This window comes from Falco punctatus, assembly GCF_963210335.1.
Source record: "Falco punctatus genome assembly, chromosome: 11".
NCBI lineage: Eukaryota > Metazoa > Chordata > Aves > Falconiformes > Falconidae > Falco > Falco punctatus.
Window position 1 is genome coordinate 17,847,241 of NC_137591.1, and position 18,452 is coordinate 17,865,692.

General features: G+C 36.9%; 1 protein-coding gene across 16 annotated transcripts in view; it reads right to left on the bottom strand.

Annotated features, from left to right (window-relative positions):
• Positions 1-18,452, bottom strand: part of LOC308071356 (uncharacterized protein) — a 533,731-nt gene that overhangs the window by 402,636 nt on the left and 112,643 nt on the right. For 11 of the 16 annotated variants that reach the window (XR_013931099.1, XR_013931102.1, XR_013931104.1 and 8 more), the window contains one exon: positions 3,254-3,357. The exons of the other annotated variants lie outside the window; for them this stretch is intronic. The gene's annotated coding sequence lies outside the window, so the exon portion shown is untranslated. The remainder of the gene's footprint in view (positions 1-3,253; positions 3,358-18,452) is intronic. 16 annotated transcript variants of the gene reach the window in all.

An 18,452-nucleotide genomic window follows, 5' to 3' on the forward strand; every position in this document is an offset into this window, starting at 1 on the left:
CTTCTCTGTTTCTCTCCCTACAAGAGAACTTGTACTGTTTCTTTAATACTCCTCATCATTTTCTCCATCTCTCTTTCTTCAAGATATTGTCTTGTCTTCCTGCGTGACAAATGTAAAACCTATCGTATTGAGTTCCATATAGTAATATCTCATTATTGGTAAACTGGTTAGAGATAGTTTGTCTGAAGCTGCTACATAAGAACAATACATTGAATCATCTTTTTCTCTGCCCATCCATCCTTTCTATACTCTTCATCAGATTTGTCAGCCTAAAAAAAATGTAATACTGGACAGTTTAATGTGGCCCCTAAATTGACAGGTTTATTTATTCTGTTACTATGAAATATTCTGCTTTCCCTTTCAAGTCCCATTCCCTCATCTCCTGTATGCTGTTCCAATCCTCTTAGCAGCCTCCAGCCTGATCTTCCATGATAATGGCAGCTCCCTGAGAACGGCAATCTGTACCCTCTACTGGATTTTTAAAATGAAGAACATTAATAAAATAAGACCAAGCTAAGTTAATACTTTTTTTTAATATATGCACATTTTTGCATAGATAATTTTTGGGGGTGAATTTGTGGTGGTTTGTTGCAAGAATTGTTTCTGAGAGAGGCAACAGACCTAGACTTTGTCAAGTGAATTTATGCTCAAGGAGCAGTCACCAGCCCATCCACTTGGAGACTGTGTACTTGCTGATAATTCTGAACTTTCAACCACCAGGATTCAGGTTAGAAATTTCCTTTTAAGAGTTCTAGTAACTACTCTTTCAAATAGCGAACATAAATGTTACTACATCTAATCAACATGTACAGAGTGATATCTGAAATTAGAAATTCAAATACATGCAACAATCTGCTTGCCAACAATCTCCAGACCAAAAATTATTCAGATAAAGTATTTGGTGAATAATTTTGAATAGCAAATTCATTTGAGAGAATCAAAAGCATCTCACAGACAATTCGCAAATGAAAAAAAGTTATACATGTTAAATCATTTATTATGAACTGTTTTTCATCTCTGTTCTGTTATTTGTTTTCGCATCCAGGCAAAGACTGCTTAGAAAAAAGGGGATAAAAAGGCAAAAAAAATCCCCAACCCAACCCTTTTCTTACTTGGCATCTTCAGGTAATTCTGGAGTAATTACCTATTTATCGAGAAGGGAAGAAGTTAAATGTTGACCCACTCAAGGAGAAAAAAGTCCACCCTAGTGAAAATATTGCATACAAAGATCTAGCCTGCTAAGATTGGAAATGAGACTTACAGGCCTCCCAAACACAGGTCTCATAATTAACAGACTTTTAACTATAGCTGCATTGCCAGGTGTGAATTTAATAAAAGATTATAAATGATAGATGAACTGTATTTCCAGCAGCTGTTTGTAATACCAAGCAAAAATCTTCATTAAGGTAGTGTTAATGTTGTAAATGGTTATCTATTAATTTAAAGTATTGTGAAACATCAAACATTACTCATTTAGAACACTGATGAAAACCAACCTAAGACACCATGCTGTAAATAAAGTTTTAAAACATGAAGTTTTAAGTCAGACAATCCAAAGTTACAATTAATAATGTCAAAATTTCTGCAGTCTTGAACAGATTGTCCCTGGGAATCAGCTGAGATCCTCAGGAGCACTGCTAAGTGCTACTTAAAATCCAGCTGTAAGAGCCCAGTGTTAGGATGCTGGAATTGAAGCTTGCCATGTTTTGTTAGATCCAGTGACACACAACAAACATGTCAGCTCTGGCACCAGTTTTGGTAGAGCTCCTGATCTGAGGAAACTTCCAGCTCTGTAAGGCAGGGTTCTAAGCACAACCAGCTCTGCTGATATGCTCCAAAAGTTAAATAAAAATATGTATTTTCTTACATTAGTCCCTTTTATACAAATTTAAGGTGAACAGGATTTGCAGGGAATAAAAAAAATATACCAAATATACCCAACTTTCCCTCGTTAAAGGTGCACAGATGTAGACTCTGATCTGGAGGAGGTTCGCATCTTGACCCACTGTGTTTGGGAGTTTCCTACAACACCAGCACATAGTGCTCTCCTTCAGAAAATCCCAAAAAAAGCCCTTCTCACCTAAAGCCTCCACCCTTTTCACAGAGCTACAGCCTCAGAAATGCAAAGAACGGAACATCCCCACTGGGCTCCAAAATTTACCCTACACTGAGTTATGTCAGACAGCCCTTCACCATTATACTTTGTGGCAAGGGCTTTTACAATGTTTTAGCGAGAAAAACAGCACACGGGAATATGTTCACCACATCCATACTGCTCATCAGATTGGGGGAAGGGGGGGGGAGGTAATCTATGTATGGTTTTATTCAATGTATTCTGTGCAGGCCTTATAAGACAAAACCCAAAATCAAAATCCATTAGAAAAATTCACCACAGAACTTTTCTTGAGAAAAGCTACAGAGCAAACCTTAAGATTAACCTGCACAATTCACACTTTATTTTGCATTTTTATTTGAATACATTTCTAACAGAAAAAAAAAGAGGGCACTAAATGGCAAGCTAAACTCTAGAAGATCCATGAAGTACAATTAGATAAATAGTCTCATGGATGCTTAGTAACGATTGTTACTCCTTTCTTACATGTGTAGAAATTCCTAGACAAGGATACTGTGAATAAGATATTTGTCTCTAAAAGGGCCTTGTTCTTCAAATCCCTTTCCTTTCCTTCCTCACTTTTTTATACTTAACAATGTATGGAACAGTTTCTAATGACACTCAAATCATGGCCATTAGCATTCCCAGAGATGTAAGTTGCTCTAAACAGCTGCAGTATCTCAGTTTCCAACTAAAGCAGAGCTCCCGTACTTCTAAAAAAATAACCTCCCTTTTAGTTCTTTCCCTCCCTTCCTCCTACTCAAAGGTTTAAACCTCTTTCATTTCCCCCTTGAGCAACAGAAATTCAAATTTCATTTGATAATTTTCATGATGAATACACAGCTAAAAAGAGATATAAAAATTAGTGTTGAGTAAAGGATCAATAAGCTACTATAATAATAATTTAAATTAGACAATTGTACAGTATCCTTGGATCTTAGTTTCTCTTTACATTACTTATTTAATGCACTATATAAGAAATAGCTCATAATTAACCTAAACATCTTCTCTTCTTTATATACTGTACGCACACCTGAAAAACATTCCTTTTCATGTGTACAGCAAGAAAAATGTACTTGTAGAGAAAAATATTTTCCTGAGTGTTTTGTGGTACAAATAAAATTGTCATTTCTTTCTTACCTGAAAAATAATCCACTGCCATTTTGGAAGAAAATGCCAATATAGTCAATGTGGTGTGCAAGTCAATTTTTCCCTCTGAGCTGAAACACTGCCATGTGCAATGTCTGCAGGGAACAAAATTTTGATGGAATTACATCAGTAAAAATCCAGTACAACCCCAATGATTTGATCAGATTATTTCCCCTATATTGTATCTATGTTAAGAACAGAACAACTTGGCCCAACCCAGAGAAATATATAGGAGAACATCAGTAATAAAATACAAGGAAGCATTGAGATGCTCAGATAATACATATGATGCAGATAAAATAATTTTAATTCAAGCAGAATGGTATGCTTAGGTGATCTTTCAATAGGACATACTGTTCATCAGTTGTGCAGCCAAATCAGCAAAACAAGCAACCAGCAAAGTGTTCCTGAAATTTCCTCCGTATTGAATTCAGGAAAATAAATCATACCTCCAGAAAAAAAAAAAAGGAGTTAAAAAAGTAGAATTAAAATACTAATAATTTTTGACAGGCCTTGCATGGCCTGCACCATTAGACGTGGAAAATATGCTTAATGTTAATAACAAGTCTCATATGTAAAAAGTAAAAAGTAAGTGTAAATCATGGCTGCATCACTGTAATTTTTGATGTATAAACAACAATAACTGATGTACCAAATTGACATGCTTTACCTAGAAACCATGTTATGTAATTTTCAGTTTTAAAACAGCATTAATTTAACCCTTAGTATCAACCCTTGGGTAGAGGTACAATGTCCAACAAATGCAAATTGTGTACTCCTCTTTCAAACATGGCTTGTTTTCTTGACATGCTGAATTTTAAAACTTATTAGGTATTCTGCTTTTTCCCCCAAATAACAAACCTGCCGTCTGTAAGTTAGTACACAAGTGTACCACATGAAGAAGTTCGCATAAGCAAGCAGCAGTCATTCCGACATGACAGATCAGAATGGCACAGACGGAGCAATTTTGGTGTTTCAAGTTAATAATACAAAAGATTTGCCCTCTGCGACACATTATGTTAAAAACACACCTTATAGCCACATTCAAATAAGGTTCTTATTTAGATCAGAAAGATTAACAACTCTGATAAAGTCATTCCAAACTATAAGACACCCATTTGCAAAATACAAGTTTAAATTTCTAATACATTCATAAGATTGGTTAAGGCATCAGAGTATATTGCTTTGCCTTCCACACATTTTTTTATTCACAAATAAAATGCATGTATTTTAGCTCTAACAGAATCAGTTAAGGTGACAACCAAGCTTAGAAAAAAAATGACCATATTCAAGTATTCAGCCCCTTCCACTTACAACTCAAGTCTTTCAAAAGCAAGGAAATTGAGTTAAAACATATGCTACCTTTAGCTGCATGTTCCTATGCTTTTCCTCTAGATGCAACACTTAAAAGAAGGCATTAGTCTCTACACTGATTTCTGCTTTGCTTCTACAATGCCTTTTTCTTCACTTTTATACAGCCTTTATGTTACTTCACCTTGGGAAAAAGGAAACTGCATTTTGCAAATAACTTTGAAAAGCGCTGCCTATTCTGTAGAAGACATAAAAATTTGCTTTATTCTTTTACCTATAGAAAGATTTATGAAATACAGTAGAAAGATGGATTCAACCACAAGGCAGACAGCTGGTTTCCAAACCCCAGAAAATTTCTGAGGTGTTCAAAGCTGAGGTTTTTGTTCAGTCAGTTACAGAAATAAGGGCCAGCCATGAAAATTAGATCTCCAGTTAGATTTGGAAACATTCACTTCCCACTAAAGTTCAGGCGTTCTGATCTGCGTTTAGATCCCTATCTGCTACAAAGACTACATTAATTTAATGTGTTAGAACAAGAAAAATTCATTCTTGCCACAGACATTAAAAAAAATAAAATTCAAAGACAAACCATTCTTCAAAGGAAACAAGGGCCCCATCTGCTGATGTTTAAATGTACTACATTAACACACGCACTACAGTGCTACCACAGATAAGAGAGGTATTGAAATGAATCGCAAAGACAAATCACCGTATTAACTGTGCTGCATTCTTCTGGTATTTTTTTTAATAGGTAAAATAAAGTTTTTAGGCCCTTGGGTCAATCAGCTTCCACTGATGAGGAGAGCTTTGTCTGTGAAAAACACTGGGAGACTAGGAAGGAAAATCCGGCAGGAACCTGAATTTGCACAGCAATAAAATAACAGAGTATCGCCAGTCCAATATATAGCAAAATAAAATTATATCTACACACATACAATGAACAGTTATAGAAAATAAGAAAATATTACTATTTAAATCTCACCCAAGAAGTTAAAATTAGAAACTATCAAAATGTCCAAAAACACGACAGCGAAATTAAAGCAGAACTTTAAGAGCAACAATGAAAGCAGGCATCCGGGAAATGTAAGTGTCAAACTTTTCTAAAGTGTAAAACATCTTGTTGAAGAGTGTAATAGTTGTTTATTGAGAGTTCTTGAAACTAAGCCCTGTTTTGTTTACAGAAACCCCACACATAGCAGATTTCACATTATCTTATGGCAAAAATTGGCAGGGAGCATAATGAAAATAAAAAAAATGTCCTTACTATGAATAAGAATATTCCAACCATTTTATCGACAAAGAGCTGGCAGCTGAATTTATCATCTTATATTCTGCATATTCTGCAATAAAAAAGTGTACAATTTAAGAAGTAGCAAACCAGTTTTGTTTACATAGCTACACCACAGAAAAGGGTCATTCTGATATACCTGGATGAAGCATGTGCCTGGCCCTCCTCCCCAAGCCTAGCAGCATGGCAAATGAACCTCTGATTAAAGCTGAAGAAAGCACTAAAGAAATTTGCTTCTGTTCTTCTCTTCTGACCTGGCCAGAACTGCAGCCAAAGCAAGCTAGGTGTTTGTTTATACGAGCTGTCCTACTCCCCAGAATTGTAACTCTACTGTGGAGAGTTCTGGCATTTGCTTTATCCTACCTAAATGACTTTCTGTGCCATAGATCTTGTTTTCATGTATGATGCTGAAGGTCACTGCTGGGCCAGACAGTAAGTGCTACAGGACAAAATCCCACGAATCATTGACTCCCTCAGGAAATAAGAAATGTACAATATATTCCTAGTAAATACTCTAATGTAATGATAAGAGCTGTGCAAATGTACTAAACATGCACACATCTTAAAAAATTCTTAGTCTTCACTACTGAAAGCCTATGAAACTTGAAATGATTTCCAGCTGGGCAGTGGTCAGAATGAAAAACATCTCACTGCATGGATAAAAACTATAATTAGAAACTCAGCGCTAGTGAATTCTTCAGTAAGCATGAGTATAATCCTCACAATAAACAACACTGGCCTGGCTTTTGACTGAGTAAGTTAAATTCAGAGTAGTCTGTGCATAGTTCCAAGATGTGCTACCAACACTAAAGGCACAAAACAAAACTATAAATAAAACTACTTCTTCAGAGCATAATTAAATCTAGTGTGGTTTTCCGGCACTTTCTTGTAACTGTATCGTTAGTAGAGTTCCTTCCATCAGCTTTTGTATTATAAACCTATCTAGAGATGTCTACAGTCTGATTATTGAAATGTACTTCAGACCGAAATATGTTAAACAAGGGAGTTGTGCAGTGGAGGAACTAGATAACCTTGTGCACCTCAGAACAACAGAGCATAAGGCTAAGGTCCAGTTCCTCAAAATGAAATTTACCATTTACTTTAACACTAGCATTTTCAGAAGTTTTTTACAAAATGTGCTTTTTTGGCCACGTGGTTATTTGGTTGATCATTATCACTCATAAAAGAGGAAAACAATTAAAAGATGTCAGAAATCAGCCTGTTCAAAAAAGCGCCTGGGAAAAAATATGAGCATTCTCATTCTTGATCACAGATAACACCAAGTAACTTTACTATCCCCCTTCATTAGATCAGACATCAATCTCCAATGTGATAATATATGTTGGGAAAAGTAATCATATCTGCATCAGTTGTAAGTACATTAGAAACAAAGCTGCTGCAACTAGATGTTGTCAAAGGTGAACCTGCCACTTTCAGTGACGCCACATGTTACAGGGTGAGCTGATCCCACTGGTTACTGCTGTTGAAAAAGGAAAAGCTCAACTTTACCATCTGCTCACAACTGTGTGCTCCTCACCACGCACTTCTGTCTCCTACCTCTGGCGCTTCCTGGACCTGAGCTCTTTCAGCTATGTGAAACAGTGGAAAGCTGACCCAGCAAGCAAAGCGGATAGAATAGAATCAGGCTATGAAATAAGTCTAGCAGAGTTTTCCAGGCGCCAGAGCCTGTGCAAGGAGGGGGCAGGACTTCATAACTAGGAGGAAGCCTGGGAAGGTGAAGGCAACTTCCCTTTTTGGCAGCGATAGCAAAGCTGGGATTATAATTTGATCCTGAATTTCGCAGCTGTGTTTCTGCATTTCTGGAGCATTCAGAAACCAACGTATTTTGAATAGTGCCCTGACCCAAACACTCTGTTGTCACTCCTTCACAGGCATGCCAGTGTTTCGCTTTGGGGTTTGTACATCTGCCTGGGAATTTAGCAGTATCTCACTGAACAGTAGATGAAGAATAAAACTGGCTAGGAATGATAATGTTTAGTAAGTACTTACTCCAACTGCAATATTACAGTCTAAATAACTTTCTAAAAAAGCAAGAATCCGGGATCTTGCCTTCATAAATACTTCAGGCAAACACTACAAAGTCCAAAACCAGGTACAGGCCCAAGTTAACATATGTTTCAGTCTCATTGACTTCTATGGTGTGAAACATCTAACAAAGACCCATTTGAAAAGAACAGCGTTAGGACCTACTTATGTCCCAAGCACCACAGATGAACCAACAACTCAAGTAGCTGGCTCTTTCAATGCTTTTCTTGAGCAAACACAATATACATCACACTACATATATACAGCTACCTTGTAAATCTCAGGTACTTCCATTGGGATCATGCATTTCCAAAGGCAAGTAGTTACAATCCTGATAAGCAAATCCCCGCTTTTTATTGCCTTGGAATACCTCTTTTTAAAGTAATGCAATGACTTGCTTGTAATTCCTTAGTATTTTAAACTGACATCAATTTCAGCATGGTTTGCCTTTTTTTTTTTTTTTTTTTTTTTTTTTACACGCACACATAGTTTTATATGACATTTCTAACAACTGCCCCCTTTCTACTTTGTTTTGCCTTTTGAAAAGTCAGTTAACATTCTCTGAGGAAGATGTAATATTAAAGAAAAATAAATACATACTTTGGGTAAACAGAAAATGAGAGCTGTAGCTCAGCAGAACTGGGAAGACAATTTTGAAAATTTGTTGAAATACTTCATGAACATTTTTTAACAATTCCTGATTTATATTTTGATCAGTTGAACGATTTTTTTCTCCTCTTTTCTGCCTTTCTCAACCCATCATACCACAATTTAGCTTTATAAGGGAAAACACAGTATTCCAGAAATCTGATTGGCAGACATAAAGGCTGGCAGACACAGAGGGTGTCTTTTTGATTTAATAATGATGACTTACATCGTTGTTTTGAAAGACCCATGAAACAGAATGGAACTCTCCTTTCAAACCTAATATTTCTATACCACTGCTTATGTTTGGAAGAAGGAGCTCTATCTTGGCTGCTTTTGGTCTCTTTTGGAGGCATCTATTGATGCTTACAAACATGTTAATGAACAGCATTGTAGTGCTGAAAGTACTGGATATGAGGCTTTTTTGGAGCTTATTAATACTTCTCTTTCATCAGCCAGAGGAGATGCTGTAATGTGACACCTGAAAGTGTGTTGTCTCTGAAGTGCTCCCAGTCACTGCTGGACCACAGAGCAACCCAAGGGGCTGAAATGAACATCATCACAAATAAGACTTACACAGACTTTGCAAACACATAAAATGGAAAATGCTAAGACTGAAGTTACAGGATAAAAGGAGTTTTTCCATTAATTTTGTCTTTAGTTAGGACCTTACCCAGAGTTTTCATGTCTTAAGTATGGTACACTATTTGCCGTATGTATATATGCCTCGGTATCATTAAAAAGTAAAGTTACCCGTTATTTATCAATAGTTTTATAACTTCATGTCCTGGGACATGCGTGGTTTCCTTCCAGACACAGAGAACATTGTGCACAGTGCACTGTGGAGCTGTAAAGTCTAAACAAAACCAACAGCAATAATAGGAAAAAAATAGATATCAAACGCACAACTAAAAAAACACTAACTTCCTTTTGATAGGGATGTTGAGTTTGAGACTCCAGGTGTGTATGGAGATGTGTGATATTAGTCTCCCTTACCTTCTAAGAACTTCAGGTACACCACTGAAACACTTGAAAAAGTATTTTGTTCCTGTATCAGCAATTTCGTCCAAATGTTTCCCTTCCCAGGGAACCGTAACTATTGTTTAGGTGATGGCTGGGTGGGAGCTTTCTACCACTCAAAAGGTATCTCATCTCTTACTATGAAATGACCCTTAAAATTGTTATTACATTAGATTATAATTGTGGTGTATTTAGCTGTGAAATTGCATGGACATTTTTGTGCCTCTACATTTCTAAGTACTCTCCCTACTTGTTAAGTCAACCAGCATTTTGTTTTCAGTGTTCAGTGCTGGCTATCCACGGAGACAGAGGCATGCATGCACATGCACACTGTCTCTCTGCTCTTTCGCAGAGAATTTAAGTCTGCTTCTTCTTGGGTTTTGTTCTCTTTCAGACCAAGGCTCTCTGTTCTTTCCATATAGAGGAAACCTTGCAATAACAAATAACTCTGTCCAATAACCTAACTATAATAGAAGTATGCTCAGAGGAAATTGATAGTGTTGCCAACTCTCATTATCTTCCTATGAATCTTGTGATATTTGCTATTTTTCTTAAAGCCCTGACTGCTGAAATCATATGAATAAATGTGAATCTGAGCTTCCATTAAAAAAGTGTCTAGATTTCTCAAACATGAAGTAAAATGTGGAAATATGAACTGAATGTACTCAAAAGGGCTAGAAACACCCAAAGGTAAATTTATAACAAACAGACAGAGGTGTTAAAGTACATCATAGTTTTAATATAATTTCTTAATTTCAACTCAATTCCAAACACTTGGATTTCACAAGTAGTACAAATTGGCTAAAATCCTCAGATAAATGCTGGACCCTATAAAGTAAGGAACAAGCAAGGGCAAGAAGAGGGAGGAACTTTCCCACTTAGGACATGAATCAGCTCCCCAGAAGAGTGTTTCTCACCCAGAGTTGGAGTAGTAGCACTGAAGAGAGCTTCATTGCCAAGTCCATCTTTGTAACCCATGCCTGCTGTACCTCTCCCCCAAGGGATGCTATGCTTCAAGATCTGGAGCTTTGAACTATTCAAAAAGGATTTACTATTTTGTACATCCAGATATTTCTTATTGTCTACGGATCCTACAAGTAAAGGATGTGGTTACTTCAGAAGGACCAAAAATTTCTCTCTGTGCAAGTAAGTAAACTTAAGTTTTATTTTTAATGGCTATAACAAAAAACCTTACATTGGTTGTGAGCCAGTTTGTAATGGAGACTCCCACAGCAATACAGAGAACTGTTCACAAGGGTTGTCATGAACACAGGATCTGGTACTCAGAGAGGATATTGGTTTTTCCCATGCAGAATTATTTTTTAAAAGTAATTAATAATATACTTAACATAAATGAAGAAAAAAAAATCCAGTAACCCACTAAGCTTGCAGTTTAAGCCACAAAAAGGACATAGATGCAAAAGATGCTGGAATGACTGATATTTAGGAAAAGAAAGAAGCATTTTCTTATAATTAATTTTTACTTGACTTTGTACACAGAGAAGAATGGAATGATGTTCTTAGAGTACAATGACTCACAGATCTATAGCCACAATCCTAGCCTCTCTGCCAGTATATCGGCATCCTTCCCCTTGCTCTGGAGGTGCAGGAAGGCAGTCTGGTCCTCAGCTACACCTCTTCATAATATTAACATGAGAGAATTTACCCTATCTCACACAAACTCAGATTTAGCAGGAGACAGGTCATGCTTCCTCCACTCTATTTCAGGGAATCTTATTAGTCTACAATACATATTTTTTCAAGTAAATTCAATAACTACAGAGAGGGAGAAAAACTAACAGAAAATATCTTACCAGATGAAGAAAATTGAAACATTACCCTTGTTTCTTTGCCAGCACAGATCCATTCTGACAGGTTGGAAATGATTTATGGTTGGGGGGGGGGCGCAACGGAGGAAGAGAGTGTGGGGAGAAGGAAACATACTTACACTAGCAGAGATATTATTAATTGCTGTACAGTGTTCAAATCTTTGCATTGTTTTGCATGCAATTAGTTACAAGGCTTACATATGCAGCAATGTTTGCATGCAGATCTCTGCATGAGACAAATAAACCTCAAGAATATGATGCATGTTAGAAATTGCTTTCAAACCACTGTAGAAGACACTGTGGTAAAGGAATGATACAATACGGCAACTCAAAAGCTGCATTCAAGGAAACAGATTACCTTTGAATATATGAATAGGTAAATACTATAGCACGTCCATGATTAATAATAATCATTACTATTTTAATATATAAAACATTATGGATATTGCTACCCAGCAGCGATCAGGCAGATATCTAGTCTTTGTAAATTAAAACTAGATATTTTTCTGTATCTAATTGATTTTTACATTACATTAGGCAGCCAAGGCTGCAACCTTCCATGACATAGTATCTAAATAAACATTTATTAAAATATTTTAATTAGAATGAGGAAAAATATTGTTTCCAATTATGTTTTCAGAAAGAAAAAAATCAGACCTATTAAGAATTAATGTAAACATAACTGTAACATAACATTTAAAGGCAATAATTATGCCACATGATTTATATAATGTGAGATTTCTAATTCCTAAACTTTTATAAAAAGAACTACTTATGTATTTCTTGCCTCTTGCATCTCATGGCTTTGATCTTGAAAAATAATAAGAAGGGACACTGTAAAATGAGAACAGCGATTTTACAAACTCAGGCATATCTGTGTTGAGCAGAATTTATCTTATAGATGCACAAGACTTAATGGTCATTAATAACATTCCTCTGCCAGGGCAGGAGTGCTTCTTACTCTAGAATGCTGAGGTGCTTGGTCTGGTCTAGCTGCAAATGTCCCAGGTGACTGGCCTTCTATCATTTCCCTTGGAATACTAACCAGGCAAAAACTTATTCCCAGGGGATTGGGCAGGGATTGTTAGAGTCTCTAAATGACTTATAATTTTTTGCTATATACACGCATATACCTATGAGCACCGATATTTTGGCTCCCTCTATTCTTTTTTATGGAACAGTGAGTATCAGATCCTGACATGATTTAACACAGGGAGATTGAGTCAGGCACAGTACACTGGTATAATCTGTAGTTTATAGTGCTGATAAGTTGTCATGCCTTATTGAAGACATACATTTCTTGATAGTATAGTTCCACACCACCAGATATATACACATGAAGGGGAATTAGTTTATACCTCACAAACCAGGCAAGACTTGGTGTGGAAGTGAGGACAGCATCTTCTTTGCTTCAGCCAGAAGCTGGCAATCACATGACTGTCACTGCAGGGAAACAACCAGGGGATCTTCTACGCCTTTTAGTTTAAGACATTATCACTTACCAAGAGCTGCTGGAAGAGTTTCTGGCTGCCATGTAAAAATTGGCTCACTGTGACATTGATATCATCTTGTGGAGACACTAAAGGTTCTACAAAAGTGACTTGTTAATGAAGATGGGGTTCCTGCATTTTTTTAAAGCAGTAAATAAATCCTGGCCAAAAGAAAGAGCTTTTTAAGTGGGCATTTCACTAATAAATGTATGCCATGCAAACAGAAATGGAGGCTTCTGAGGAAAACAGGCTGACACAGTATCAGTTGTTCGTCTTTCTCTTGATGACTTTTCACCAGTTTGAAGCAAATCTCCAAGTACTGGGATTGGTAAATGAGAGCAAGAATATGACATTTCAGTCTTCTCTGGGAGTCAAACATGCAAATATAGTGCAAGACCTAACAACTCGGGTCATACCTTTTAACAATACATATACTTCTGCAAAGTAAATGAATATAGACGCCTTTATCAGACAAAATTTTGACAGTTTTACTCAATTGCTTATTACCTTAACAATTCTTCCCTTATGAGCATTGCCACCTGTTAATTAGTGCCTTCATTTCCTCTCCAGAAATTTCCTTTTTGAGAGACTGCAGTTGTTTCTAGGTATCTCCATAAAGGGCTCTATTTTTGTGCCCTTCATTGTAGAAGTATTCATGGGGGGGGGGGGGGGGGGGGGGGGAAGAGAAGGAAAAAATCTACCCCTGATCTAGACCTTCCAGAGGTGGACAAGGATGGTAGAAAGGAACTCACTGTCAGACAAATATCTTGGAGATGTAAATATCTTCCCTGGATAAACAGAGTATCCTCAAATACAAATGTGTCTTATCCACCTCCTTCTTCAGCTCCAGGAGGCTAGTCCCTGTCATTTGTCATAATGTTTGTGTTGTCATTGACTTTCTCTCCCTTCCTCTTCCATCAAATGTTTCTGCAAGTCTGTAACATACCAGCCATAAAAATCAAATATTTTTTTTTGACAGACTACAAGAGTGCTGTCCTGCTGGCACCCTTCCATTGCAGCTCCAGTTTCAATCGCTGCAGCATTACCACATAAAGCAGAGACCATGAATACACCATCTCCACTCTCCCTGCCATTCATTTTTAGGGCTCACCCAAAATGTCCATGGAGTCTAGACTCACTTCTAGTCTACACCTTACTACAATCTACCAATACTGGAAGAGCTGATACCCTCTTTGTTCTCTCTTAAAAAACCCCAAATAATAAAAAAACCACCCACAAATCATTATGTCTTCTTCAAAGCCAGTATTTCACAACATAACACAGCTACAGTTAGTAAATTCAAGTTTAGTTTCTTAAATTAGTAAGAACCTAGATTTTAAATACTAAGTGCTCAGCTCTTAGAGAACATTTAACAGCTTAACTTCAGACACTTGTTTATTAAAATCTTAGTTTTGGCTCTCTTTCACATATTTCACTTACCCAAATATCATAACTTACTCAGCACAGAATGCCTCTAATATCTTCATACCATTCTGTGTAACAGATCCCTATATTGCCTTTGCATCTAACATTACATATATAATCCTGTAAACGTCGTCACAGGAGGAGGGGGTAGGATTCAGGCACTATCATCCAGCATAAAAAGAAAGATAAAAAAACCTTGACACTTCTGAAGTGTTTTTTAATTATAATTTATTTTAATTAACATTTGCTATTTTACAAATGTTTTACTGTAAGCATATATTCTAAATGTTCTATGTTTAATCTAAGACTAAATTCTGTTTGACTTTTTTTTAATGTTCTACATCAGAGGCATCAGAGTCAGAGTCCTTGCAGATTTTAAAGATTGAAACTCTGCTGGGGCTCAGAGATACTAATATCCATTTCCCTGAGTTAGCAGCGATGGACTTGAACATACCTTCTTGTGATGGAACTTGCAGTATGTGTCATTTTTTGCATGTTTATTTTTAAGGCAGTTACAGTAAGAGAGATTCATTTTGGCACTCATGTTATCTACATTTTTACCACAGTAGTAACACTTACTTGGAATTTCCAGCAAGAAACCCCCTCCAAGTTTTCAGGACTCTTATTTTCATACTTACCACATTACTTCTAAGTATTGCTGTACTAGATAAAGATTTGTGAGCCATTGTGTTTAGCAGCTCCCTTCCAAGTGAATTACACATCTCTTACCCACAATCATGCAGAAGCAAAAGCTCAGAAATAACAAATACACTGTGCAGTGGCATTTTTGCCAGCCACGGGCTTCTCAGAACTGTACAATTTCCCAAGTGATTGCACTGTCATTATAATAGGTAATCATTAGATTTATCTTTTATATAATTTGTAACATCTTATAGTATTATACGTGCATTTATGTAGCCTCATTACTGCCAGGAGTCCTCTTTAACTGAGATGATAAGTAAATAAAGTAGAAATTACACACCAACAGGAACCTGGAATATGGTGTTTTACTGTATGTCTGAGAGCTCCCTTTAGCAAAGCTAATCTGCACAGCAGTCACCATTATTTCTACCTCAGTGAGCACTTCCTAATTGCTGTGTTATTGCTTGTGAAGAAAATATATTATTAAAGTCCACAACTTATGACTTGTTGCACATCTATACATGGAAGGAAAAAATCTTCTCATTTCATCAGACCTTAATAGGTTTTGAACAGGATGATCAGCTGAGCCTGTTTTTCTCTTGCGGATCTGTTCATTACCATTTCATAATGTCAGTGGCTCCTTCTAACAGTCAAGATGCATTCATAATTTATTCAGAAACCTGAAAACATTACTAAACCAAATCTACTTAATTCTCTATGAATCAGCTCAGACCTATTTTGGTAGCGATTTGTAATGAACAACAATTATAAGCCCAAAGGAATCAGTATTCCTTTTTAGCTGTTAATGTTTTATACCCAGTTATTGGTCCACTGCCAGATAATGATCCATGGAGCATTAGAACTGTATATTAATATTATCTTTACGAATGCAATAATACTCAGTGGAGGATAAAGTTTTGATGAACTCCTCTTGTGTGCAAGTTAAAGCTCTGCGTTGTTGGAGAAAAAGTCAGCATTAGCACTTTGTTCTGATGGGACTGCTAAGAATAGGGTGACCTTCAAAATTTGGCAATATAATCAAAATGGCAAACAGCAGCTACTGAAATTAACACAGAAAATAACTTCACGATTTTTTCATGTTCAGAATTACTAAGATGCCACAGATATGCAGAAAGCAGGTCTTACAAAAGGATTTTAGGAGACAACAGAATATTCTGCATTCTTCCAGTTAAAAGTAACAATGATGACACCTACCTCCTTCAGTGAGCAAGCCAACACACAAGAATTCCTGAAAAGATGATGAGCTTTCATTCACTCATGGCCAGATTGTACTATTTCTGTCTTGTTCTGAATACTGAGTATTACTTACTCTTACAGTATGTCTGGGGTAAGATATACAAATCATTTTAAGAAATGCATTCCATAGATTCTACCTGGGTATAATACTGTGCATTTATCCTCAGAATAAATTGCCATTTTTAAGTGGTCTTAATACATAGCTAAGATGTGGCTGCATACAGAAAATGAAAATGCCAAACCCAACTCATGCAACCTATAGTGGCTTCTGCGCAAAATGAAGAGTTTTGGAAAGTGAGAAGAATGGCATCTAATAAACATTTCAGAGAGAACACTGACATGTTGATTATGTTAATAATAGCAGGGTTTTAGTACACTGAGAAACAGTTTACATTTAGATTATTGATGCTCCTTGCTAAAGACCTCACTACTCAGATTTGACTCCTGACTAGTGTATGTCATTCCCAAGTACCCTGCATCACAACACGCATGAAGCTGAGTGGATGTTTTTATTTGTTTCTATCATCAAGACCCCTGAGAAGTGTGGAAACTAAGAAGTCATTCAAGAGTTGAGCTACCACTTAAAGCCCTATTTGTTTTTTTTCAAAATATGTGGCCTCTTTCTATTGTCACCTGGAATTAATATGCAATAGAGAGAACAGACCAATACATTTGTCAGCACTAGAGACAAGCCATAAAATGTCCACAGTCAAAAGCAGCTCAGATCAAGGACAAGGGTGCATCCTTTCCAAAGCACCAAAAGACCTAGAGGCCCTTTAATTGGATCTCTAAAACACCTGGGCATCTAATTGCCATTGTCTACGACGACAGTTAAGATCCTGGGTGTTTTTAAAAACTCCACTAGGTGCCTCTACATCTTCAGGAGCTTAAATACCTTTAAAATTTTGCCATAAGGCCCTCAGCAGGTAGCTTCAACAGCCTCCCATGTTCTTTAGAAAAAAGCAGAGAGAGATAAATAATGCTATGTTTTGATCAGAGCAGTTGCAAACATCCAGCGTGTTATGTATTCTTTTCCCTTTTACATGGAGAAGTTGATGACAGAGTCAGGTATTTCTTTGATGTAAAGCTGTTTATTTTCAAAAATATGTATGTCCTGTTCCCATGAACACAGTGGGAAAACAGCATTTGCTCAGTGTAGTATACTGCTTTTTTCTAACCTGTGCTGAAGGGTTGTTCCCTTCGAGCTTTCTTTCAGCATCATGTTAGAAGTATCTTCATTTTCCTGCCCATCCTCCCTCTGCTTCCACCACACTGGCTCTGTTTGCTCTTTCCTGCATCCATAGCACTCAAATGTCCTCTTCCTCCTGCCCCACAAGGATGAATTTCCCAATTTTTTGGCCTTGTGCCTGGTCCACAATAAACTCCTTCCTGCACATAGCTCAGTTCCTGTATGGTCTAGCCTTAGCTTAGACTTTCAATGGTGTCTCAGCTGTCTTCCTACATAGCACTTTTAATGGCTTCTTATGTTGATCCTAAATGAACGACAGCTCTTACACGTAGCAGCTTTCATCAACTCCCCACATAATGTACTGAACAACAGGTAACCTAGGCCTCACATAAAACTATAGGTTGTGCTGCTTTTTAAAGATCTTATGATCTAAAAAGCTTTGGACCCAACACACTAAAGATTTCACTATTGGATTCACATTTCAAGGTATGTTTTAACAAAAAAACATCTCATTAAAAACTCACACATTAGCATTTTAGATAATTTAGGACTTGCTGGAACAAATTTTACTCTGAATTACAACAACCAAGTTCCCTGCTACTTTAGTTCCTAACAATGACATTGTATCCTCATCTAAAGATATTCTGCAGCAGAAAAACAAACTGCTAGGAGAAAAAGTATCTGAACAAGGACACTCAAGTAAGAATATGGTGGGAAGGTGCAGCTCATTGCCCAGCTCTCCCTATAAACAGAAGGAAAAGTACATACTCAGTCTGGAATGCATTTTGATCTACCTAAACATTAATAACACAAATAGAGGCATAGCCAAGTTTGTATTAGTGCTGCCAGTAGTACACGCAATGTAGCTAGTAACACAGACCATAGCAATTTCTCTTAGAAGTGGGTTCACAGCCAGTCCAATCACAGACGGCTACAGTGAAAGTAACTGGAACCTCCTTCTTGCATTTCAAATTCTGCAATCAGTAAAAGCACCAGGCACTAAAAAAAAATAAATAAAACTCTCTTTTCTACCTGAGGCAAAAGCCAA